Below are 25,319 nucleotides of genomic sequence, written 5' to 3' on the forward strand. Positions count from 1 at the left end.
TGTCCTCGTCTCCCACGCCGTCAGGGTCGGTCTGCTTAATGGCTCTCAGGGCCTCTTGTAGGTTCAGAGCATAGTCCCTTATACTCTCTTGTGCTCGCTGCTTGCACCCGTAGAATCTAAGCTTGATCTCGGCTGAGGTGCGGGTATCAAAGGTGTCCCTCAGCCGGGTTAGTATCCCTGCGACAGTCCTCCCCCCAGGTGGCCAGGACTTTACCTCCCTTTGGGCTGCCCCGGTTAATTGGGCCACCAGAATGCTCACTTTTTGCTCTTCTGTGAGGGGGCACACCTGGAAGAGGCTATCCAGCTTTTCTCTAAAGTCATGCAGGGTATGTGACTCCCCTGAGTACTGGGGTAGCCAGGCTGCCCCCGGGATATAGGGCATGGTGAAAGGCATGACCGCAACAGCGGTGGCGCTGGCGGGGGTTGGAGCGGTGAAGCTCTCCTCCGTATCCGACATCCTTCTCCCCCCTAGTGGACCGTGGCCTACCTTGCGATGATCCTCTTCCATAGGCCGCGGCTCCGCAGTGGATCGTCAGGGTCGAGGACCTTCCGTCGCGCTCCTGTGACGTCGGCGTCGGCTGGGCTACTTCCAGGACCTTACGCAGCGTCCGGACGTGAGGCGGGGCTTCAGTTCTCGCGCGCTTTCGGAGTCCACGCCCCTCTTCTTCCCGCGCGGCGTCCTCAAGATGGCGTCCAATGGCGGGAAAACTCCACGGATGGCGGGAAGAAGGCCGAAGATGGCGCCGGATGGCGGGAATCTTCACCACAGGTAAGTTAAAAAGTCTCTTTTTCAGGCACGCAGTACCCGGTGGTTGCGGGCACGAGATCCTGCCGACTACGCCAAAAGCTGACGCGCCCCTGGGCCTGCTTTCTGGTGTAGCGTTGCGCATGCAGGGGTTACCCGGAGCCGGATCTATTAGGGGTGGTAGTCCTTGTGGCGGTGACCCGGTCCGTGCCCAGGGAGTCAGACTGAGTGGCGGTGTACGTAGCAGTCGACTACGCCACCCGTTGAATGCAGCTATGGAGCCGCCGCTGCAGGGCAGACCGCTGAGGCCGGTGACACAGTTGTGCAGCGGAGATGGTATAACCCCCAACGGGAGGGGTATGGCCTCAGGGCAGCCGACGTGGATGATGGGGGTAGCAGGAACCACTCGGAGACGGTACGGTGTAGTTCAGGGTCTTTACTGGTGACAAAGACAGACCCTCCCGGAGTACTGGCTAGCGAATGGGGCCTGGTCAGTCCTTGAGCAGATGGGATTTCCCCTGGCCAGGCGGAGCTGTAGGCCTTCCCAACTAACTGTACTCTTCTGGCTACCTTGCTAGAGGCGGGTAAAAGTAGCCCACGTCCCTGAGTGTACCGTGTGGTGCTCACCTGTATGGCCGGTGACTCGGGGCCTTCTATTTGCTTCCGCTCCACGACGGCGGTGCTGGTCCCACGCGTGTGACCGTGCCTTCGGGTTTCTTGGCCAGAGGACCGGAAATCCCCTGCCTGACGGATTCTGCTGCTGGGTAAAAGTTAGTCTCCACAGCCTCGGACTCCGGGTCCGGTGAGAAAGCTTCGATCAGGGCGAGCTCTACAGCTACCAGCCCCTGACCTCTTCTTAGCACGATTCCCACAGAGCTCCTGGTCTTTCTTTCCTATTACTGCTTCTCTTCTTCTCTCTACTCTTCTCCCTAACCCTGCCTCAGCCCCAGGTTTATATAGGGGAAGTTCTTCCCCTCCCAGGACTGGGCAGGAGGTGTGGCATGCATAGGATCCCTGACCAAGAGACCTCCCACCTGCTCTCAGACATAACATTGCTGTTACTGTGGAAACCAGACCCCTGGGGTGCCACAACTGCAAAAGTGAAGTGGTCCCTAAAAACAAAGGTTTTGTAAGTTTCATTGAAAAATTAGTCCTAAACATTTAACTCTTCTAACATTTAAACAAAATAGTTTAAAATATAATGTAAAGTAGACATGTGGTAAATGTTATTTATTAACTATTTTGTATGGTATGACTATCTGTTTTAAAAGCATAAAAATTCAAAGTTTGAAAATTGCATGTTTTTAAAAATGTGTAAAATTTTAGATATTTTCATAAATAAACATAAATCATATTGACCTAAATTTACTACTACTATGAAGTCCAATGTGCCATAAAAAAAACAATTACCACATAAAGTTATTATAATTAGTTATTACCATATAAAGTGACAGGTCAGATCTGAAAAATGTGTCCTAGTCAGGAAGATAAAAACAGGCTACGTTGTTAAGGGCTAACCGTAAAAGAATTATATGACTATGGGCGAAAGAACTTAAGTGCACTTCAGCACTTAAATTCTTTCGTCCATTGATCTTCCCCCATGTTGTGACCGGTCATCTCTTGCCAGTGGACTCTGAGCAGTATTTATGGAATACCCAAGCCTACTTATAGCTACCGAATATTTATGTTTAGAGGAAGAATCTTCATGTTGCACATGGCACTTTATCTTGGCACGGGTCTATGTATATTTTTATATATACATGTATGTTCCTGAATGTGGTTGGTTCTAGGGTTACGGTTCTTATTTACATATATTTTGTAACTAATCACATGTATTTTTAGTATTTTTATTATTTTTTCACTGCATATTTTATATATATATCGTTTGTATTTCATATTAGATCATGTATTGTTATTGTAATTTCACTTTTGGTATCATAGTATCATATGTGCAGATTTCATTTAGTTTGCACATGGGGTACTATGTAACTAATTTATTCAATTTATTTATTTATATGTCACATTGGTCTTCTTATCCGATTCTTCATATCTAGTTATTATAAGACATATAGGGATTTCCCTTCTCACATGCGCTACACTTGGTGTGCACAGCATTTTTATACATACCTTTTAAACCTCGCGCCGAGCTTCAAACACTATGTCTCTTCCGGGATGCCCTCTGTGCGGCCCACGCTGACACGCATGCTGACGTCACTCCCCCCTGGGCAGCCGCGCTCCATGGAGACGCGTCTGCCGGGCAGGATGTGACGCCGGGATTACCTTTTTGGATTCCCCCTTCCCCTTATCCCCTTTATCTTGTTTTTAATTTTATGACTCAATAAATTGTGATATTTTATGATCCAATTATGTATTTGATGTGTCCTTTTCTAGGTTTTGATCCATAATAGTAGGTATATTATAATATAAGTATTATTTATGTGAAGGGGCACACCCAGAAAAAAAATGTGGGAAATGGGGTCAGGGAGTCTTGGAGATTGCGCACAATGTAATGCATCAGGCTGTTTAGGTGTTTAGGTGTGTAAGAAAAAAGGCGATTGCTTGCATAGCTTTAATTTCTACACAAAACAGCTGTGTATCTACATCTTTTGGAGCTGTAAAGCTCTCAAATCATACTGGTCTGGAATTGAATCCTTAATTAACAACATCACAGGTTTAAACATACATCTTTCACCAGAACTGGTGCTCCTCCTTTTGGGCCTTGACACCCTCCCATGCAGATACAGACCTATCATCACTCATGTACTCCTTACAGCAAAAAGCAATATTGCCGCCCTTTGGAAAGACCCTCTTCCCCCAAATGTGGAAAAAACTCTAGAAAAATTAGCATGCCACAACACGTATGAATATACATACGCCCTTAGAAACAATCTTTTAAAAAAATACTTCAGAAAATGGGAGGTTTGGAACTCTATTATGATTCCAAAACATTCACCGTAGAGACCTTAGCGCTGTTTAAGACTATATTAGTCTTCTCAATCTAACTCGACTCATCATCCTCATTCATCTAATTGTATCTAATTTACAGGATAGTCATAGCGGGCATATCGTGTCTTAATATCACCATCCGATATTCCCTTCCCCCTTGTTTTCCTGAAACATTTCTGTGTACTTCCAAATACGTAAATAGTAGTGTTGAGCGAGCACTAAAATGCTCGGGTGCTCGAAGCTCGGGCCGAGCTCGCCGTGATACTCGGGTGCTCGACCCAAGCAACGAGCCCAATGTTAGTCTATGGGAGACTCGAGCATTTTTGAGGTGGCACCCCCGGCAGTCTTTTAAAAGCCTAACAAGTGCCCAAAACGATAGTGACAGTGCTCAAATGACATGGGGACAGCATGGGGATTGCCCCAGGAAGCATTTCTGACCCCCAGGTCACTGCTGTCAACAACGTGGTCAGAGGTATTAAGCCACTTTTACAGGCTCACAATAAAACGTTCAAAAACGAAAGTGAAACTTTTTTCCTGTGAAATATGTTAAGGAACATCCTTTCCAGGGAAAAGACTTGTGTATAAGTTAAAATAAATGACCAAAAACAAAAATACTCCTCCACACCTTCGGCTATGTTCACAAGTAGCATTTTTTATGCGTTTTTGCACTTTTGTATTGCTTTCAACTATGACAAATGCATTCACCGGGAAATGTCATTTTAACATTTTACAACCTTATCTGGCCATGTGCTGTGTGACACATGCATAAAGTGCTGAAAAGACATGGGAACAGCATGGGGAAGACCCCTGGAAGCATCTCTGACTCCCAGGTCACTGTCTAAAAGTGTGCCCATCATAAGTGATCCTTTCCGCATCAGAAGATGCAGACTTGCAATTATCCCCATGCAAGTTCTAGTCCCAGGGCAGTGTTCAATTGTACCTCCCCCCATTCCTTGCAATACAAGCGCAAGTATGCAGCCTGCCACCCCCCCCCCCCCCCCAGGCTGCAATACCATACTGCTTGCTTGCTTGAACTTGAAATTGGGCCTTTTAGGCATGTGGAGGCGGAATCCGCGAGAAAAAAAGTGCCCACCTAGCCTGACGGGCATTCAAGCACTTGGCAGCATCAAGATAGATCAGATTTTTATGATCAGTGAAAACCTGAATGGGAAATTCGGCACCTTCCAAGAAATGACGCCAGTGTTCAAATGCGAGTTTAATAGCCAGCAATTCCCGATTACCAATATTGTAATTAAGTTCAGTCTCAGAAATTTTTTTTGAAAACAAAGCACAGGGATGTACTCCATCCTTGTTTTTCTGAGACAACACCGCACCGACCCCCACCGAAGAAGCATCAACCTCAACCAAAAACGGCTTAGTCACATCAGGCTGCATAAGGATGGGAGCAGAGCTGAACCTCTCCTTTAGAAACACAAAAGCTTCAATGGCCTCAGTGGTCCACTGAACCGCATTAGCACCTTTCCTGGTGAGATCGGTCAGTGGTTTGACAATAATAGAAAATTTTTTAATGAATTTTCTGTAATAATTGGCGAAACCCAAAAACCTCTGTATCGATTTCAAACCAATAGGCCTAGGCCATTCCTGAACCGCCTGAACCTTCACAGGGTCCATCTCAAAGCCCTCGCTGGAGATAATGTAGCCCAAAAAACTAATTCTCTGTACAGCAAACTCACATTTCTCCAGCTAGCATAAAGCGAATTGTCAATTAATAACTGTAATACCTCACGTACGCTCCGCCAATGAGACTCCAGATCAGGCGAATAAATCAAAATGTCATCCAAATACACAACCACATTTTTGCCGATCAAAGGTCTAAGGATGTCATTAATAAGATTCTGAAAAAATGCTGGAGCATTGGTAAGACCAAAAGGCATAACCAGGTTCTCAAAATGACCCACAGGAGTGTTAAAAGCAGTCTTCCATTCATCACCCTCCTTCATGCGCAACAAATTGTATGCCCCCCGGAGATCAATTTTAGAGAACCACTTGGCCCCCACTAACTGGTTAAACAAATCAGGAATCAATGGCAGTGGGTAAGGATTGCGTACAGTAATTTTATTAATCTCACGAAAATCCAGACAAGGACGTAAACCGCCGTCCTTTTTTTTAACAAAAAAAAAAATCCAACAGCCACAGGAGACTTGGAAGGCCTAATGTGACCGGCGGCCAAGCTTGTCTGTATGTATGCCTCCAAAGCCTTTCTTTCAGGAATAGTAAGATTAAATAAACGACTTTTAGGAAGAGTCGCTCCAGGGACAAATTCAATGGTACAATCATAGTCTCTATGGGGAGGCAATATTTGTGACTCCTCCTCAGAAAAAACTCTCCAAAAATCCTGAATAGGTACAGGTAATTCCCCTTTTTCCACCGCAGCAATACGTCCGTTACAACACTTGTCATAACACTTAGGGCTCCAGGACTTAATTTCATTGGTAGACCAATCCAGTACAGGATTGTGCAATTTTAACCAGGGTAACCCCAAAATTACTGAAGAAGGCAAATTATTTAATACCACCAAATCCAAATTTTCTTGGTGAATACCATTAATAGTGAGGGGAAATTCACAGACCTTGTGAGTAACACTCTTCAAGGGGGAGCCATCGACAGAAACCACAGCAATAGGGGATGACAAAGGTTTGGGTTTTAATTTAAGTTTTTCCAAGAATCCCCCATCAATCACATTCAGAGTAGAACCACAATCCACAAATATCTGAAATTCAATTAATTCTTCCTGAGCAGCAGTAGTAGCAGAAAGAAATACCCCCTTAGAATTTAAACAGGCAATACGGGCGTAACTGACCTTTTTTTTTTCTTTGTTCATACGAAGCACACAGTTCTTAATAAAATGGTCAGATTTCCCGCAATAAAAGCACAAACCTTCAGAAGATCTGCGGTCTTTTTCCTCAGAGCGGGGTGCCATCGCCCCAATCTCCATCGGCTCTCCAATGTCAGTACAGACCCTCTCAAGACTCGGAGCTGACATGACAGAGGATTTACTTTCATTAACCCTTGCACGCAGTCTCCTGTCCACCCGTATAGCTAATTGCATAGCCTCCTGCAAGTTTCCAGGTGTGGGATAAGCAATCAGCAAATCCTTAACCCTTTCACCTAGCCCCGCAAGAAACAAACTTTTCAAAGCTGAATCGTTCCACCCCACCTGGGCAGACCACCGACGGAAGTGAGAACAATATTTTTCCACATTACCTGATCCCTGCCTCAAATGTCTTAATTCAGTCTCAGCTGATGAGACACGATCAGGATCATCATACAACAAACCTAAAGCAGAAAAAAAACTATCCACTGATCTAAAGCATGGATCACTAGGTTGGAGAGAAAAGGCCCATCCCTGAGGTTCTTTGCGCAAAAGTGACATTATGAACCCTATGCGCTGTGATTCATCACCAGAGGATCTGGGTCTCAAACGAAAATACAATAAACAAGCATTTTTAAAGGAAAAAAAATCCTGTTGATCACCAAAGAATAAATCAGGCAAACGTACCTTTGGCTCCACAAAATGTGCTCCAGAACAGCTACTCACGTGTTGTTGGAGCTCGGCCACCTCCAGAGAGAGTCCCTGCAGGCGTTGAGCCAAATCCTGAACCGACACCATGATGGAAACTGGAAGACTTTCCTTAGAGATATTTTTGGGCTGGACTTACTGTTATGATCTGCTACAAGCACTAAGGAAAGAAAGGAGATCTGTCCCTACAATAGAACTAAGCTAGATCCCTACGATGTAACGGGGAACCTGATCCTGCGATCAGACCCGCTAAAGTCCTCGGCTAGTCTGTACGAAGACATAGATGCAAGGGAGGGATCCCTACAAGAACTAGGGACTGGGATAAAGTTGGGCACCTCCTAGCAGAAATTGTAGCAGTAAAAGACAAACACACAACATAGAACATAAAGGTCCGAAGACCAAGCTAAACTGACTGAGAAAGGTAACTAAGCACCAGGCTAACTTAAGAGTAGAAATTACAATGAAGTCCAGCAAGGCCAGGAGGGCGGAGCAGGATTAAATAGGCAAACAAGGTCATGTGACCAGCAAGATAGAAAAAAACTAACAGGAGAGTTCTAACACTGGCCACCACACCATGGCTGTGTCGGCGGCCTGGTTTCCATACTCAGTCCCCAGCCGCCTGGTGGCCGGGTGTCCCCGCTTGCTCCCCAGCCTCCAGGGGGTGGCCGGGTGTCCATACTCGGTCCCCAGCCACCCCTATTTGTCCCGGTAACCTTTCCCACACTTTTCTTAGCCTGGCCTGCTTTAGGGCAGCATTGGCCGAGCCCACCGGACTATCAGACTCCTCTGGTGGGCCCTGGCTTCTCCATCAGGGGAGTTGAGAGTGCCAAGGTGAGGAGCATGATGAGGATGATAGAAGTTAGCATCTGCTTTGTTTTGTTGTAATGCAAGCGCATGTATGTAGTAGCGGCTAGGCCTGAGGTGGTCAGCGTTTTGGCACATATCCTACCTCCTCCGAGGATTGCTGGATGTTTTCCTGCTACTATCCAAGTTCTATGACTCCCGTTAAAACAAAGCTTCAGGTGATAAATGATGGATGAGGTAGTGGCAAAGGAGAAAGAGCAGGAGGAACAGGAACCATTCACATCAATATCAGGCCAGTCAACCAGATATGTCTTGTAGGATATGTTTCTGTAACAAAAGGAGCGGTTCGGCTACACAGTGAGTGCAATGCCTACCAAAAATTTCGAGGCACTCCAATGCCCCTTGGAAATGACATGGAGGTCAGAGGGCGTTAACTAAACCTTTTTTTCCATTTATAGCAACTGGGTCTCCTGTGCACTGTTGGCCTAAGCAGTGAATGGAAGGCTTTCCAAAAATTATGGGGAACTGCAATGCCCCTTACAAGAGCCATGTGTGGCACCCCAGGGGTCTGGTCACCACAGTAATAGAGATATTATGTCGGAGAGCAAGTGGGAGGTTTACTGGTCAGGATCCCTTACACATTCAACATCCTCCTGCCCCAGTCCTGGGAGGGGAGAATTCTGCCCTTATAAACTGGATCTGGGGCGGGGTTGAGTGAGTCAGAGAACAGAGAACAGTCAGAGTCAGAGTGAGAGCAAGGGAAAGTAACAGCAAGGAGCTCTGTAGGAGCTAGGAGCTAAAGACCAGGGGCTGGAAGCTGAGCAGAGCTCGCCCTGGCAGAAGACAATAGGAACCGGACACAGGAGTCCGAGGCTGTGAGGACTTATATATCCAGCAGCAGAAACCAGCCGGCAGGGAATTTCAGGTCCTCTGGCCATAGAAGCCCGGAGGCTCAGTCACAAGCAAGGGACCAGCACCGCCGTCGTGGAGCGGAGGCTAACAGAAGGCCCCAAGTCACCAGCCATACGGGTGAGCACTACACGGTACACTCAGGGACGTGGGCTACTTCTACCCGCTTACAGCAAGGTAGCCAGGAAGAGTGCAGACAGACGGGGAGGCCTACAACTCCACATGGCCAGGGGAACTCCTGCTTGCTCACAGACTGACCAGGCCTCTTATGCTAGCCAGTACTCCCGGGAGGGTCTACCTTATAATCATCAGTAAAGACCCTGAACTGCACTGCAAAGACTCTGAGTCGTTCCTGCTGCGCTCGTGCACCATCACCCCCATCATCCACACTCACTGCCTTGAGGCTATACTCCTCCCGTGGGGAGTTATCCCATTCTCTGCTGCGCACACAACACCAGCCTCAGCGGTCTGCCTCGCAGCGGTGGTACTCCCTGACCGCAATCCACGGGTGGCGCAGTCGGACAATTAACCTCAAAACCTAAGAAAGACTGCCACTGGTTTGACCAGCCTGAGCCACGGGACCGGGTCACCGCCACGGAGACTACAGACCCCAGAGACCCGGCACCGGGTATCCCACACACGTGTACACACGGCCCAGGGGGCACGTCACATGCAGTACAGCATATTACAAACATAAGTCCCATTATTGGGGAGTGGGTGTCCCATAGTATTTGCTTATGCCTTGCAAGCAAAAGCTGCCAAAAATTAGGACGGAGCAACTTGCAATTCCCCTTACAAGAGCCATGCAGTACAGCATATTACAAACATAAGTCCCATTATTGGGGAGTGGGTGTCCCATAGTATTTGCTTATGCCTTGCAAGCAAAAGCTGCCAAAAATTAGGACGGAGCAACTTGCAATGCCCCTTACAAGAGCCATGCAGTACAGCATATTACAAACATAAGTCCCATTATTGGGGAGTGGGTGTCCCATAGTATTTGCTTATGCCTTGCAAGCAAAAGCTGCCAAAAATAAGGACGGAGGAACTTGCAATGCTGGCACCCTGGTGGTATAGTGGTGGTGGAGGCTGAGGATAAGGAGAAGAAGATAAAACAGCCGAAACGAGGAAGCGTATACCCATGTGTGGGTGTGAAGCGGTGCATGTGAATACACCTCCCGAAATAACACAGTGGATTTGACTTTATGTTACTCTGCTGTCATTTGGTGGTGATGAGAAGTCTGGCCCAATCCAGCCCTTGTTCATTTTGATAAGGGTCAGCTTGTCAGCATTGTCAGTTGAGAGGCGAGTGCGCTTATCAGTTATAATTCCCCCAGCGGCACTAAAAACACGCTCCGATAACACGCTGGCGGCAGGGCAGGCCAGGACCTCCAAGGCGTACAGAGCGAGTTCATTCCAAGTGTCCAGCTTGGATACCCAATAATTAAAAGGCACAGAGGAATCACGGAGGACGCTGGTACAGTTGGCAAGGTACTCCCTCACCATCTTTTGAAACTTTCCACTCCTTGTGAGAGTACCCCGCGCCTCAGGGCCTGTAAGCTGGGCGGGTGTCAGAAAACTGTCCCAGAACGTTTACAGTGTTCCCCTGCCTCTGCTGGATTGGAGTTGCATCTCTCTCGCCTGTACGCCTTGGTTGGACAACGAACTGTGACCTCTGCCGCTAGCGTGTTCAGATGGGAATTTTTTTAAGAGTTCTGCAGCAAGGGCCTTCTGGTACTGCCCCATTTTTGTAGACCTCTCCACCTCAGGAATAAGAGAGTGAAAGTTCTCCTTGTAGCGGGGGTCTACAAGTGTCACCAACCAGTAATGACTGTCACCCAACATTTTGACAACGCGAGGGTCACGGTTAAGGCAGCGTAACATAAAGTCAGCCATGCGTGCCAGACTGGTAACGGGCAAGATTTCCGTGTCCTCACCAAGATGACGACTGACCATGCTCTCCTCCTCCTCTTCCTCCTCCCCCCTGTCCTCAGGCCACCCACGCTGAACTGACGGTATGACGCTTGTACAGGTACTACCGTCTACAAAACAAATGATAGCAGCTCCTGTTCTTCCTCCTCCTCCTCCTCCTCTCCCTCATTGTCCCCCAATGCACGTTGGGATGAGATGAGGCTGGGCTGTGTGTAATCGCCCGCTACGGCTTCTTGATCCATCTCATCATACTCTGGCTGCAATGCCTCCTCTTTAATTTTCTGCAGAGAGCGTTGCAAAAGACAGACAAGTGGGATGCTGACACTAATGATGGCGTCATCGCCACTCACCATCTTGGTGGCCTCCTCAAAGTTTGTCAGGATGGTACATATGTCAGACATCCAGGTCCACTCCTGAGGTCTTATGTGTGGAGTCTGACCTGAATATCGACGGCCTTGTTGCAGCTGGTACTCCACAACTGCTCTCTTCTGCTCACAAATCCTTTGCAACATGTGGAGGGTAGAGTTCCAACGTGTGGGGACATCACACACCAGTCGGTGTGCCGGAAGCTGCAAACGCTGCTGCAACACAGCAAGGGCGGCGGAAGCTGTAGCCGACTTGCGAAAATGAGCTGACAGGCGGCGTACTTTCACGAGCATATCTGGCAACTCAGGGTACGATTTAAGAAACCGCTGAACCACGAGGTTAAGCACATGAGCCAGGCATGGTACGTGTGTGATCTCACCTCGCCTCAGAGCCGCCACCAGGTTACGGCCATTGTCACACACGACCATGCCGGGATGTAGGTTCAGCGGTCTCAGCCACAGATCTGCCTGCTCTTTCACAGCTGTCCACAACTCACAAGCAGTGTGAGGTTTATCACCTAAGCTTATGAGTTTCAGCACAGCCTGTTGCCGCTTGGCGGAGGCAGTACTGCAATGCTTCCAGCTTGTAACTGATGTGGTGATATCTGAGATGGAGGCTGAACATGAGGAGGAGGAGGAGGATGCGCAGGAGCTGTACACTGTGGGGGCAACTCTGACTGACATAGGGCAAGAAATCCTCGGTGTGGGGAGGATGTGTTCCGTCCCAAGGTCCGACTGGGTCCCGGCTTCCACTATGTTTACCCAGTGCACTTGTCCACGTGTCCGTTGTCAGGTGGACTCTCCCAGTAACTGCATTGTTGAGGGCACGGCAGATGCTTTGGGACACGTGCTTGTGTAGTGCGGGGATGGCACACCGGGCAAAATAGTGTCGGCTGGCGACCAAGTACCGAGGGATGGCCACCGCCATAAGATTGCGGAAGGATTCCGTCTCCTCCAGCCTAAAAGGCAGCATTTCCAACGCAAGCAGTCGTGAAATGTGCGAATTTAGGACTGTGGCCTGTGGAGCGTTAGCTGCGAATTTCTGCTTTCGTTCAAAGGTCTGGGATATGGACAATTGAACGTTGCGGTGGGACGTGGACGTGGACGTTGATGCTGTTTCTTGAGAAACTGCCATAATAAGTGAAGACTGAGAGGAGGGGGCATCTCTACATGCAGTATGGACAGGGGATTGCCTGGCACACACAACAGGGGGTTCTATTGCACGCACAACAGTGGAAGAAGCAGTGGTGACACCCGCTGACACTGGTCGTGGACCCTGGGTTTCGCCCCACAAAGTCGGGTGCTTTGCTGCCATGTGCCTGATCATGCTGGTGGTGGTCAGGCTGGTAGTTTTGTCACCCCTGCTGATGCTGGCATGGCAGGTGGAACATAACCCCAAAAAGGCCATATCAGCAGAGTCTTTAAAAAAATTCCAGACTTTGGAAGACCTACCGCTTGTACTGGCACCGTCCCTCGTGTTGGTGTTACGGGGAACAGTTGCCTGCCTTCTGTCTGCGGCCACCACACTGCTTCTTTCTGCCTGTTGGGGTACTCTGCCTCCCTCCCCCTGTGTGCTGCTGGCCTCACTCTGCATGTCCTCCTTCCACGTTGGGTCAGTTACTAGATCATCCACCACCTCCTCCTCTTCCACTTGCGCACCACGATCCTCCTCCTCACTTCCTGGCAATTGTGTCTCGTCATCGTCCACCTCTTGTGACAGATTGCCAACGTCGACTTCCTGTGGCCGTGGCTGTTCAAATAATTGGGCATCGCAACATGGGATCTCCTCTTACACCACTTCAAGTGTATCAGGCGAGGGGCCCAAATATGGAAATGGACCAGTGAACAGCTCTTCAGAGTGTCCAAGTGTGGGATCACTTGCGGTCTGACGACACTCGGCATGGTGGGAGGAAGGAGCATCAGGGTGAGGAGGAGTATGCGGTCGAGACTCACGGCTACTAAGAGTTGACCGTGTGGAAGACAGACCGGAGGTGGTGGTGCCCAGGTAACTGGAAGTATTATCTGCTATCCAATTAATAACCTGTTCACACTGATCAGTTCTCAATACTGGTGTTGTTCTGTGCTTCCCTAGTAATTCGGTCAAGAAGTGGGAGCGAGAAGATGTGGCTGTTGGTTGTGGCACATTTTCACCTTGGCCACAGCCCCGTCCTCTGCACGAACCATCACCAGAACGTCCACTTCCACGTCCCTTGCCACGCGCCTTGCCCATTGTAAATGAAGTAAAATAGCTTACACTTGCACTATCAATGGAAAAAGGGTAATAAAGAGTAGATTAGAACCGTGGAAGAGGAAAACCACAGTTATTGTTTACTGGGGTATACCACACTTTTTTAAATATAGATATTTGTGGCTGAACAGTGAGCGACACACTTAAACTGCTTTTTTTTTAGATACCAAAGGCCCAAAACTGTATAGTACAGCGATTTGACCCGTGGAACTGCGAAACCACACTGGGATGTCGGGCCTACACAAGACTATTTTCAACAGATATATTTTTGTGTCACAACAGTCAGGAGACACTACTGTTTTTCTTTACGGAAAATATACCAAAACCTGAATAATAGAGATTTTTTACCGTGGGATAGCAAAACCACAGTTATTGTTTACTGGGGTATACCACACTTTTTTAAATAGAGATATTTGCGGCTGAACAGTGAGCTACACACTCAAACTGCTTTTTTTTTAGATACCAAAGGCCCAAAACTGGATAGTACAGCGATTTGACCCGTGGAACTGCGAAACCACACTGGGATGTCGGGCCTACACAAGACTATTTTCAACAGATATATTTTTGTGTCACAACAGTCAGAAGACACTACTGTTTTTCTTTATGGAAAATATACCAAAACCTGAATAATAGAGATTTTTTACCGTGGGATGGCAAAACCATAGTTATTGTTTACTGGGGTATACCAGACTTTTTTAAATATATAGATTTGCGGCTGAACAGTGAGCAACACACTCAAACTGTTTTTTTTTTTTAGATACAAATGGCCCAAAATGAATAATACAGAGGTTTGAACCGTGGAAGTGCAAAACAACACTTCTGTTTCTCTAGCCTACACCAGACTATTTTCAACAGTTATATTTGTGTCTGAAAAATCAGAGACACGCTTTTTTTTTGGAGGGTAGGGACACACAAAAAGGTTAATAAGACGGGTATTTGTACAGTGTGAAGGAGGAAAAAAAAAGGAGGATTTAGATGAAAAAAAAAGGATTTTTCCTGGCCCCCGACACCTGGTGCTAAGTCCAGCAATTTTAGCAACACAGGACTGTAATGCAGCGTTTGCTGGTATAACCACTGTGTCTCCTATACAGCCTGCCGGCCTGGTATCTGGGATGGATATTAGTCCTGAAAAGGACTGTTTGTTTGTTCTGGCAGCCTTTACAGACCCTACACTAACTATTTCGCAGTTTATATCTCTCCCTAAATCAGCAGCGCTGTCCCTACACTGTCTAATCCGGAGCGACTGTGTCCAAGATGGCGGCGCCCGGTTTTAAATACTCGAGGTGACGCTGTGCGGCCAGCCAATCACTGTAATGCCCACAACCAACATGGCTGCAGCATTACAGTGACTGGCTGGCAATCCCTGCATGTTCATTGGCTCTGTAAAGAGCGCCAAACATGCAGGGCGGAGACCCGAGCTCCCGCCCGAGTAACCCGGAAATGCTCGGTGCTCGCCGAACATCCCAAGTAGCGTGATGCTCGGGCGAGTACCGAGCAGTGTCGAGCATGTTCGCTCAACACTAGTAAATAGTTATCTTTGTATACCTTGGCAACTTATGTTATGAACGAATCAACCAAGTTACCCATTTATGAAATGCACCTATAAGATATAGCTTACGTATCTAAAGCTATGAATCATATCACCAACCCAATAATTTCAGGTTTACGATGGTATTCACCTTGTTTATTTGTGTACCTCTATTTCACTATATATGTACTGTTTGTATGAAATCTATATATATATATATATATTTTTTTTTTTTTTCATTCTACTTGAAAATGTAATAAAAAAATATTTGAACAAAACAGCTGTGTAATGCATGAGGCCATGATTTCATGATGACTTGGCAAACAACTACACTGGGCAACTTTTGAGAGGGGTATATGGGACAAGCGAAAGAAGATGAGAAAAGCATGCCACACAAATTTTTCCCTTATAGATGATTCATTTATGCATTGCTTACTCTATAGCATTTTACTTACAAATAGTACATATAACCCTATTCATCACAAATCAAAATAAACAGAGACCACACTCCAGACCCACTAGACAAATACTAACTACACATTGCGACATCAGTCACTGATATTTATTAGGAAGGAGACTCCATACAGTAATAAAGGACAACACAGTATATAACATTAACCCCTTCATGACCTATAGGTAAGTCATAGGTCGTGTCTCTCCGCATCTTTTCCGGCACATGACAGCTGATCTGATCACGTGTCATGTGCCCCTAACAGCCGCAGGTGGAATCGCGATCCACCCGTGGCTGTTAACATGTGAAATGCCACTGTCATCGCTGATGCATCACAAACATGCGTCTGGCGCACAACCCTCGCCCATCAGCATCCCTGTCAAATGGACATGGGGCAACAATGGGCTGGCATGACAACCGGGGGTCAGCAGAAGACGCCCGTGCTTGTCTTTGCTGATCTGCTATGAACGCCGGCCATCGCCCTGCTGTGTGTACCACAAGTGATCAGATGATTGCAGCTTGAAGTCTCCTAAGGAGACTATTGAAGCAAGTAAAAAAAAAAAAAGTTTTTGAAAATATTAAAAAAAATTAAAAATATATAAAATTTCAACTCACCCCCTTTTGCCCCATTCAAAATAAAACAATAAAAAAATGAAAAATACACATATTTAGTATCGCTGCATTCAAAAACGCCCGTTCTATCAAAATCTAAACTAAATTAATCCGTTTCGCAAACAGCGTAACGAGAAAAAAAATCAAAACGCCAGAATTATGGGCATTTTGGTCGCCACAACAAGTGATCAAAACATCATATCTACCCCAAAATGGTATCAATAAAAATGTCACCTTGGCCCTCACCCAATCCTAGATTCCGAAAAATGGCACCTTTTTTTTTTTTTTTTTTTATTTACAAACTTTGAATTTTTTCTTTACCACTTAAAGGGGTTGTGCCATCATAAAGAATACATTTAACTAAGCAGAAAAGGTGGAAATAAATGGTTTTGTAATTTACAGTTATTAAAAATTATGCTCCATTCAAAAAACAACAAGCTTTCATCTTCTGGCGTTATTCTATTCTGTCCCCCCAGTGGCTAATCAGCTGGCCGAGTATGCTCAGTTCCTGTCATCCCCAACTTCCCACCACCAGTGTGCCCAACTTATGCTCCCTGGGCTCACAAAGGTCTGACAGCGAACACAGGGAGCAGATTCCTGAGAAACACAGAGGCTTGTCAGTGATTTTTTTCACCCTGCGCTCACACAAGTCTGACTTCTGTGTGAGATCGTTCTGTTTAACAGACCTGTGTGATCACAGGAAGCATCTGTCTGCAATCGCTCTCACAAAGGTCTGGAAAGCAGAAAGATCTCACCCAGAGGTCAGACCTGTGTTAGGTGAGCGCAAGGAGCATACGTTGTGCACACTGGGGGTAGGGAGTTAGGGGGAACTCTTAGGCTATGTGCACACTGTGTGTTTTTTATGCGTTTTCGCAGCGTTTTTTCCGCGAGGAAATGCACCAAAAACGCTAGGTAGTCTGTGTGCCAGCTAATGCAATGACAATCCTGATGTGCTGTGCACATGAGTGGGAATTTTCCGCTCAGGATTGTCATTGAGTTTAAATCCGCAGCATGTCCATTCTTTGTAGCGTTTCTGCAGCATTTCCCGCCCATTGACTTCAATTGAACTGCAGCAAACCCGCAGGTATACATATATTTGCGAATTTTCTGCGTATTTGACTGACTCAATTGAAGTCAATGAGTCAAATACACTGCAAAAATGCACAAACAATGGTACCTGGGCCAGGGAAGAAGACTACTTCTCCAAACATCTGACCGCCGTTCCTGCTGATAATAACGGGAGCAGGCACAGCTGAGGGGAGAAGTAGTCTCCTCAGCCAGTGTCTGTGCGGGGTGTAAAAAAAAAAGCAACAATCTATATTAAAATAAAAAAACATCTTATTCTCACCTGTCCAGCGCTGTCCTCCTGATGTCCCCCAGCGACCTGATCACCCGGCGGTACACTGAAGGGAGCGCACTCGCTCCGGTCAGTGTACATCGCTGCGCTGCCGGGACTGAGTTCACCTGAGTTCATCAACTGGAGATCAGCTGATAGCTCCGGGACCTCACTTTACGGCACCGGTGCTGCGTTGGAATATTCTCACGAATTTTCCCACCAACACTGATGCAGTAAATGAGGTCACCAGAGCTTATCAGCTGATCTTCAGCTGATGAACTCAGGTGAATTCAGCCTGCAGCACAGATTACACTCCTGTCCGTGTATAGTGCTGTCTTCTACAGTAGTCACATCAGTGATTGATGTGGCTGCTGTAGAAGTGACCCGGATCACTGTGGAACACTGTGGATTATGTCATAACGGCGAACAGGTGAGGTATATGGTTGTTTTTTATTTTTTTTTTTACAGGAGACGAGGGATTTGGGGATTAGCAGAATAATAAATTATTAAAACCGTGTGTCATTTTATTTTAAAAAAAGACTTTATTCTGGCGGTGTCTTTATTGAAAAAGCATTGTAAATAGTGTTGAGCGAGTATGTTCTGTTAACCCTTTCGCCAAGTATGCTTGGGCCGAGCTCCGAGTATTTATAGCTGCTCGGTGATATGGTTGACTCGCTCCCGTGTGCATGATTTGCGACTGTTTGACAGCTTTATTACATGTGAGGAATGTCTATTTCTTACACATTCCTCACATGTAATAAAACTGTCAAACAGTTGCAAATCATGCACACGGGAGCGATTTAACCTTATGACTGAGCAGCTATAAATACTCGGAGCTCGGCCAGAGCGTACTCGGACAGAACATACTCGCTCAACCCTAATTGTAAACCTTACTACGGGGTTAGTAATGGGGGCGACGTATAGACGTACTCCAATACTAAACTGGGCTTCATGTCAGCCGCCAATACAAGGCTGACATGAACTTCAACCTTATTACCCCACTCGCCACCGCTACACGGCAGTGGGAAGAGCAGAGGCTAAGTACCAGATTTGGCGCCATTTCTGGGGCGGCTGAGAGCTGGTATTATTAGTCGCGGAAGGGGTCAGGATCAATGGCCCCTTCCCTGGCTATTATTATCAGCCCGCAGCTGTCTCTTTAGCCTTTTCTGGTTAGATTTTACAGGGGGACCCTACGTCAATTTTTTTCTTGGGTCCCCCTGTAATCTAGCCAGTAAAGGCTAAGAAAACAGCTGTGGGCTGTTATTAATAGCCAGGGAACATTTTTGGCTAATGGCCGCTTCCCTGGCTATTAATATCAACTCCCAGCTGTCGGCTTTCCCTCTGCTGGTTATGAAAATGACGCAGGAGCCCACGCCATTTTTTTACATTTTAGGCTATGTGCCCACGATCTGGATGTAGCAGCGCTTTGGACGCAGCATATTTTTGCTGGGTCCAAAACGCTGCGTTCTATTGAAATCCACATGTGTTCACTGAACCATGCGGATTTACCGCATTCATTACATTCTAGTGGTTAAATTTCTGTTGCGGAGACTAGCGACTCTGCAAGAGAATTTGACATGATGCGGTCCTAAAAGACACACTGCATGTCAGTGTCCACGGGTGATCCGAGCCTCAGATGCACGCATAGTGGACATGAGATTTCTAGAAACGCCTAAAAGAATATGTCAAAATCGTGGAAAAATGCACATTTTTTTTCTGCAGGGGTTTTTCTTACCAAAGAGATGCAGAAACGCTGCAGAAATTTCTGCAATGAAATCCTAAACATGCACACATAGCCTTATGATGACAGGAACTGTGCACTGAGAGGATGAAATGGTATAATGCCAGGGGGCACACTTCAGAAGATAAAAGCTTGTTATTTTTTGAATGGAGCATAATTTTTAATAACTGTAAATTACAAAACCATTTATTTCCACCTTTTCTGCTTAGCTAAATGTATGGTGGCTTCAAAACAGAGCAGAGACAAAGGTAGCACTCACCCAGTCTTCTTATAAAAACGTCCTTTATTAGTATGCACGGGACATATCAGCGTGCGGCATCGGACTGAGACCCCGGAGGGTGTGCGGGGGAGAGGAGAAAATGGCCTTTGTCCTTTTCTCCTCTCCCCCGCACACCCTCCGGGGTCTCAGTCCGATGCAGCACGCTGATATGTCCCGCACATAACAATAAAGGACCTTTTTTTTTAAGAGGACTGGGTGAGTGATACCTTTATCTCTGCTCTGTGTTGAAGCTATAATTCACTTGGATGTGCACCACCGTCATAGTCTTAAAGCACGCAGTCTGAGGCGATTCCTAGTGATTTATGTTTGAAAAACAGCGTGGTGCCGGAATATTTCCCTTGTGTTTAAATGTATGGTGGCACAACCCCTTTTAAATAAAAAAGAACCTATACGTGTTTGGTATCTGTGAGATTGTATTGACCTGGAGATTCAGAATGGCAGGTCAGTTGTAGCATTTAGTGAACATGGTAAAAAAAAAACAATAATTGTGGCATTGAAGTTTTTTTGCAAATTCACAGCACTTAGATTTTTTTCCCATTTTCCAGTACACTATATGGCACAATCAATTATTTAATTCAAGAGTACAACTCGTCCCACAAAAAACAAGCCCTCACGTGGCCATATTGATTGAAAAATAAAGTTATGGCTCTGGGAAGAAGGGGAGCAAAAAACGAAAATCCCAAGATCGTGAAGGGGTTAAAGGAGAACACTGTATATGACAAAGGATGATGTTATACATACTAATGGACACCCCTATATGTACTAAAGGATGTCAGTGTACATAAAAAATAAGGACAATGCATGTAATAAAATATTGTAAATACCTGTGTGCCGAATATTGTTTTCTTTTATTGTTCTATAACTTTGTTGTAAATTTATATTTAGGTTTCTGTTATCTTTCTTTTAAACCAATAAAAACTATTGCTGAGAGTAATAAATACATACTGTACATATAGTGGTGTTCAAAATAATAGCAGTGTGTTCAAAAACATGAGTTAAGAACAAAATCTTTATACTAGTTTTTATTTCCATGCATTGGGAACATTGCACACTGATTTCTAATTCAAAACATGGAAAGAAATGTATTTATTTTGTAAACAATATTGAACACTCCAATGATTATATAAAAGTAATAATTTTTGAGACATACCAAAATAACAACACATAATAAAATCAAGTGCCGCAAGTGTGAGGGAGTGACTGAAGAAATAGCCGCAAGTCAGCACATGCAAACACATTTAGTACCAACACAGGATAATACATGTAGATATACAACCCCTGGCAAAAATTATGAAATCATGGGGCTCGGAGGATGTTCATTCAGTTGTTTAACCGGTTCCCGACCGCCCACTGTAGATAAATGTCGGCGCTTGCCGGGCTCTGTGCAGTGCCGACGTTTAAAAACGGTGGGTGGTCTCGCAGTGCTCAGGACCCCCAGGGTCCTGCAAGCACTGCGATTCCGGTGCAGAGCGTTAGCTCTGACAGGGTACATCATCGGGACCTGATTAGATCAGGTCCCAGTGATGTTAACCCTTTGCTGTCTTCTATATGCTGTGATCTATAGTGATCGCGGCATATAGGAGACAGCAGGAAGAGAGGGGGTCGTCTTACTTACCTCCGAAGACCTCCGTTTCGTTTGAGGACCTGGGGTTGCTATGTCAGCTGGAGGTCACATGACCGCCTCCAGCTCTGCCATATATGGTGTCCTTCCTGTCTGACTTCAGCCTGTATGTAGCTGAAGTCAGACAGGAGACTCTGACTGAAACAGTCAGTGAAGATCTCATATAATGTAATATATGTGTATTACATTACATGAGATCAGTGATCAGAAAAATAAAAATTAATGTCCCATACAGGTACTAAGTAAAAATGTAAAAAAAAGTAAAAAAAAAGTTTTTAAACTATTAAAAAAAAAAATCACAAAATAAATAAAAATAAATAAATAAAATATTAAACCAATAAATCCGTAAATTATTACAAAACCAAAAAAAGTACACATATTTGGTATCGCCGCGTCCGAAACAACCCGAGCTATAAAACTGTCACACATTAATTAACTCCTTCTGTGCACACCGTAATAAAAATAAATAAAAAACGGAGCAAAAAAATATGCTTTTTCATCATATCGCCAAACAAAAAGTGGAAAAAAATGCGATCAAAAAGCAGAATAGAAATAAAAATGGTACCACTGAAAACGTCATCTTGTTCCGCAAAAAAAAGCCGCCATACAGCTCCATCAGCCAAAAAATAAAAAAGTTATAGCGCTCAGAATAAAGCAATGCAAAAAAAATATTTTTTTTTCTATAAAATTGTTTTATTGTGTAAAAGCGCCAAAACATAAAAAAAATACAGTAAGTGTAGTATCGCTGTAAACGTACTGACCCGAAGAATAACGCTGCCTGATCACTTTTACCACACGCAGAACGGCATAAAAAAAACCTCAAAAAACAATTCCTGAAGTGTTTGTTTTTGTTAACTTTACCTCCCAAAAAACGGAATAGAAAGCGATCAAAAAATGTCACGTGCCCAAAAATGGTTCCAATAAAAATTTCAACTCGTCCCGCAAAAAACAAGCCATCACATGACTCTATCGGCCGAAATATGGAAAAATTATAGCTCTCAAAATATGGTGATGCGAAAACTAGATTTTGCAAAAAAAGCGTATTTTAGTGTGTGACAGCTGTCAGTCATAAAAACCCGATATAAATTATGGTATCTCTGTAATCGCACCGACCCGAAGAATAAAGTAATCTAATCAGTTATATCACACTAGGAACGGCATAAAAAATAAATAAAACAAATATTATTCACCTGCTACTGATTTGTTTATTATGTCTCCCAAAGATCCCAGTAAGGCTCTGCTCACATTTATCCTGTGCTCTGCGCTGAGCACTTACACCAGAGTTTCCATGTAAATCTCTGAAATACGTGATTCAGCCAGAACCCATGATGGAAGATTCCCTGTAATGAGGCAGATATAGGCCACTGTGGATGCCGTCTAGCCTGGGATCCCACGGTGTCATTTGTTTTAGGCGTGCATAAAAGTGCGGTTGGCCACAGTTTTGTGCACTTCTGAAAAAAAGGACACCACTAAACAGAGGCCAGACGGAGTCCAGAGTAACTCTGCTGCCTCATTACAGTGAATGGATCCTGCAGGGGTTTCATCTGAATTACATCACTTGGAAAATTAGATGGAAACCCCGATGTAAGTGCTCAGCCTAGAGCGCCGGATAAATGTTACGTAAAATGTTCCCAATAAAAGCTTCAACTCAGTCCTCAAAAAAAGCTAGTCCCCACTCAGGTCCATCATCTGTTAAAAATATAAGGGACTTCCAAGTTACTGGTAGCAGAAAGGCTCTGGAAAAGCAAAATGGTCCTTGCCCCCCAAAAGAAATTCAGAAAATTTTGTGCTCCCAAATCCAAATGCCTATTCTACAATAATTTGTTCTCCAATTGTCAAATAGCGCTCCTTCCCCCTCAAATCTCACCGTATGGCTAAGTGGTACGATACAGCCACATATGGGGTATTGACACTTTTAGAAGAAATTGTGTGACACATTTCGGCACCATTTTTACCCATTGCCCTGTGTGAAAATGTAAAATCTGAGGGTAAAACATTTTTTTGTGGTAAAAATATAATTATGCTTTATTCACTGCCCAATGGTATAAATTTAAAAATTAAAAAATGCTCACTACTTCCCTAGATGAATTCCTTGAGAGGTGTAGTTTACAAAATGGGGTCACTTGTGGGGGTTTCTGCTGTTTTGGCATGTCAGCGACTCTTCAAATGTGACATGGTGTCTGCTGCCTATCCCAGCCAACATAGCGCTTCTTTCTCTTCCGAAGTCTGCCGTACACCAAAGCAGTGGTTTTCCCCCACATATGGGGTATCGGCGTACTCAGGAGAAATTGTACAACAAATTTCATGGTGCAATTTATCCTGTTACCCTTATGATAATGCAAAATTAGGGAATGAAAAACATTTTTTATGGGAAAAATGTGAAAATTTTATTTTTACGGCTCAATATTATAAACTTCTGTGAAGCAGCTGGGGGTGCAAGGTGCTCACCACACATCTAGATAAGTTCCCTAAGGGGTATAGTTTCCAAAATGGTGGCACTTGTGGGGGGTTTCCACTGTTTAGGCACATTAGGGGCTCCCCAAATGTGACATGGCGTCCGCTAATTATTCAAACAAATTTTACATTCAAAAAGTCAAATGGCGCTCCTTCCCTTTCAAACCCTGCCATGTGCCCAAACAGTAATTTGCCTCCACATATGGGGTATCGGCGTGTTCAGGAGAAATTGCACAACAAATTTCATGGTGCAATTTACCCTGTTACCCTTATGATAATACAAAATTAGGGAATGAAAAACATTTTTTGAGGGAAAAATGTGAAAATTTTATTTTTACGGCTCAATATTATAAACTTCTGTGAAGCAGCTGGGGGTGCAAGGTGCTCACCACACATCTAGATAAGTTCCCTAAGGGGTCTAGTTTCCAAAATGGTGGCACTTGTGGGGGGTTTCCACTGTTTAGGCACATTAGGGGCTCCCCAAATGTGACATGGCGTCCGCTAATTATTCAAACAAATTTTACATTCAAAAAGTCTAATGGCGCTCCTTCCCTTCCGAACCCTGCCGTGCGCCCAAACAGTGGTTTTCCCTCACATATGGGGTATCAGCACGCTCAAGAGAAATTGCACAAAAAAATTTGGGGTCCATTTTTTCATGTTACCCCTGTGAAAATAAAAAAATTGGGTCTAAAGTAACATTTTTGTGAAAAAAGTTAAATGTTAATTTTTTTCTTCCACATTCCAAAAATTCCTGTGAAGCACCTGAAGGGTTAATAAAGTTCTTGAATGTGGTTTTGAGCACCTTGAGGGGTGCAGTTTTTAGAATGGTGTCACTTTTGGGTATTTTCTGTCATAAAGACCCCTCAAAGTGACTTCAAATATGATGTGGTCCCTAAAAAAATGTTTTTATAAATTTTGTTGGAAAAATGAGAAATCGCTGGTCAACTTTTAACCCTTATAGCTCCCTAACAAAAAAAAATGTGGGTTCCAAAATTGTGCTGATGTAAAGTAGACATGTGGGAAATGTTATTTATTAACTATTTTGTGTGACATATCTCTCTGATTTAAGGGCATGAAAATTCAAAGTTTGAAAATTGCAAAATTTTCAAAATTTTCGCCAAATTTCCGATTTTTTCACAAATAAACGCAAGTGATATCGAAGAAATTTTACCACTATCATGAAGTACAATATGTCACGAAAAAACAGTCTCAGAATCAGGGGAATACGTTGAAGCGTTCCAGGGTAATTACTTCATAAACTGGCAGTGGTCAGAATTGAAAAAATTGGCCTGGTCACGAAGGCAAAAACAGGCTCTGGCGCGAAGTGGTTAATGTTGTTGAAAAAAAGTAGATCACAGACATGGCACAAAACTAAAGTCATTTCAAAAGGCAACTTTAGGGCTTTAAGAAACACTAAAAGAAATTAAGATAAAAATGTGGTACTCAATAAGGGTAATTTTTTTCAGACCAAGCAGAGGGAAAAAATTATGGAATCACTCAATTCTGAGGAAAAAATTATGAAATCATGAAAAACAAACACACAAAAGAACACTCCAATACATCACTAGTATTTTGTTGCACCACCTCTGGCTTTAATAACAGCTTGCAGTCTCTGAGGCATGGACTTAATGAGTGACAAATAGTGTTGAGCAAGTATGTTCTGTCCGAGTATGCTCGGGCCGAGCTCCGAGTATTTATAGCTGCTCGTTGATATGGTTGAATCGCTCCCGTGTGCATGATTTGCAACTGTTTGACAGTTTTATTACATGTGAGGAATGTCTAACAGTTGCAAATCATGCACACGGGAGC

General features: G+C 44.8%; 1 protein-coding gene across 4 annotated transcripts in view; it reads right to left on the minus strand.

Moving 5' to 3' along the window:
• Nucleotides 1-25,319, minus strand: part of GAL3ST1 (galactose-3-O-sulfotransferase 1) — a 177,647-nt gene that overhangs the window by 45,546 nt on the left and 106,782 nt on the right. Inside the window, exon 1 of one of the 4 annotated variants that reach the window (XM_073671168.1) lies at nucleotides 21,051-21,142. The exons of the other annotated variants lie outside the window; for them this stretch is intronic. The gene's annotated coding sequence lies outside the window, so the exon portion shown is untranslated. Of the gene's footprint in view, nucleotides 1-21,050; nucleotides 21,143-25,319 lie in introns of those variants that run through there. 4 annotated transcript variants of the gene reach the window in all.

The sequence above is a fragment of the Phyllobates terribilis genome, unplaced genomic scaffold (assembly GCF_046119375.1).
Source record: "Phyllobates terribilis strain yellow unplaced genomic scaffold, ASM4611937v1 Scaffold_1__5_contigs__length_1240528914, whole genome shotgun sequence".
In the NCBI taxonomy this organism is placed as follows: domain Eukaryota; kingdom Metazoa; phylum Chordata; class Amphibia; order Anura; family Dendrobatidae; genus Phyllobates; species Phyllobates terribilis.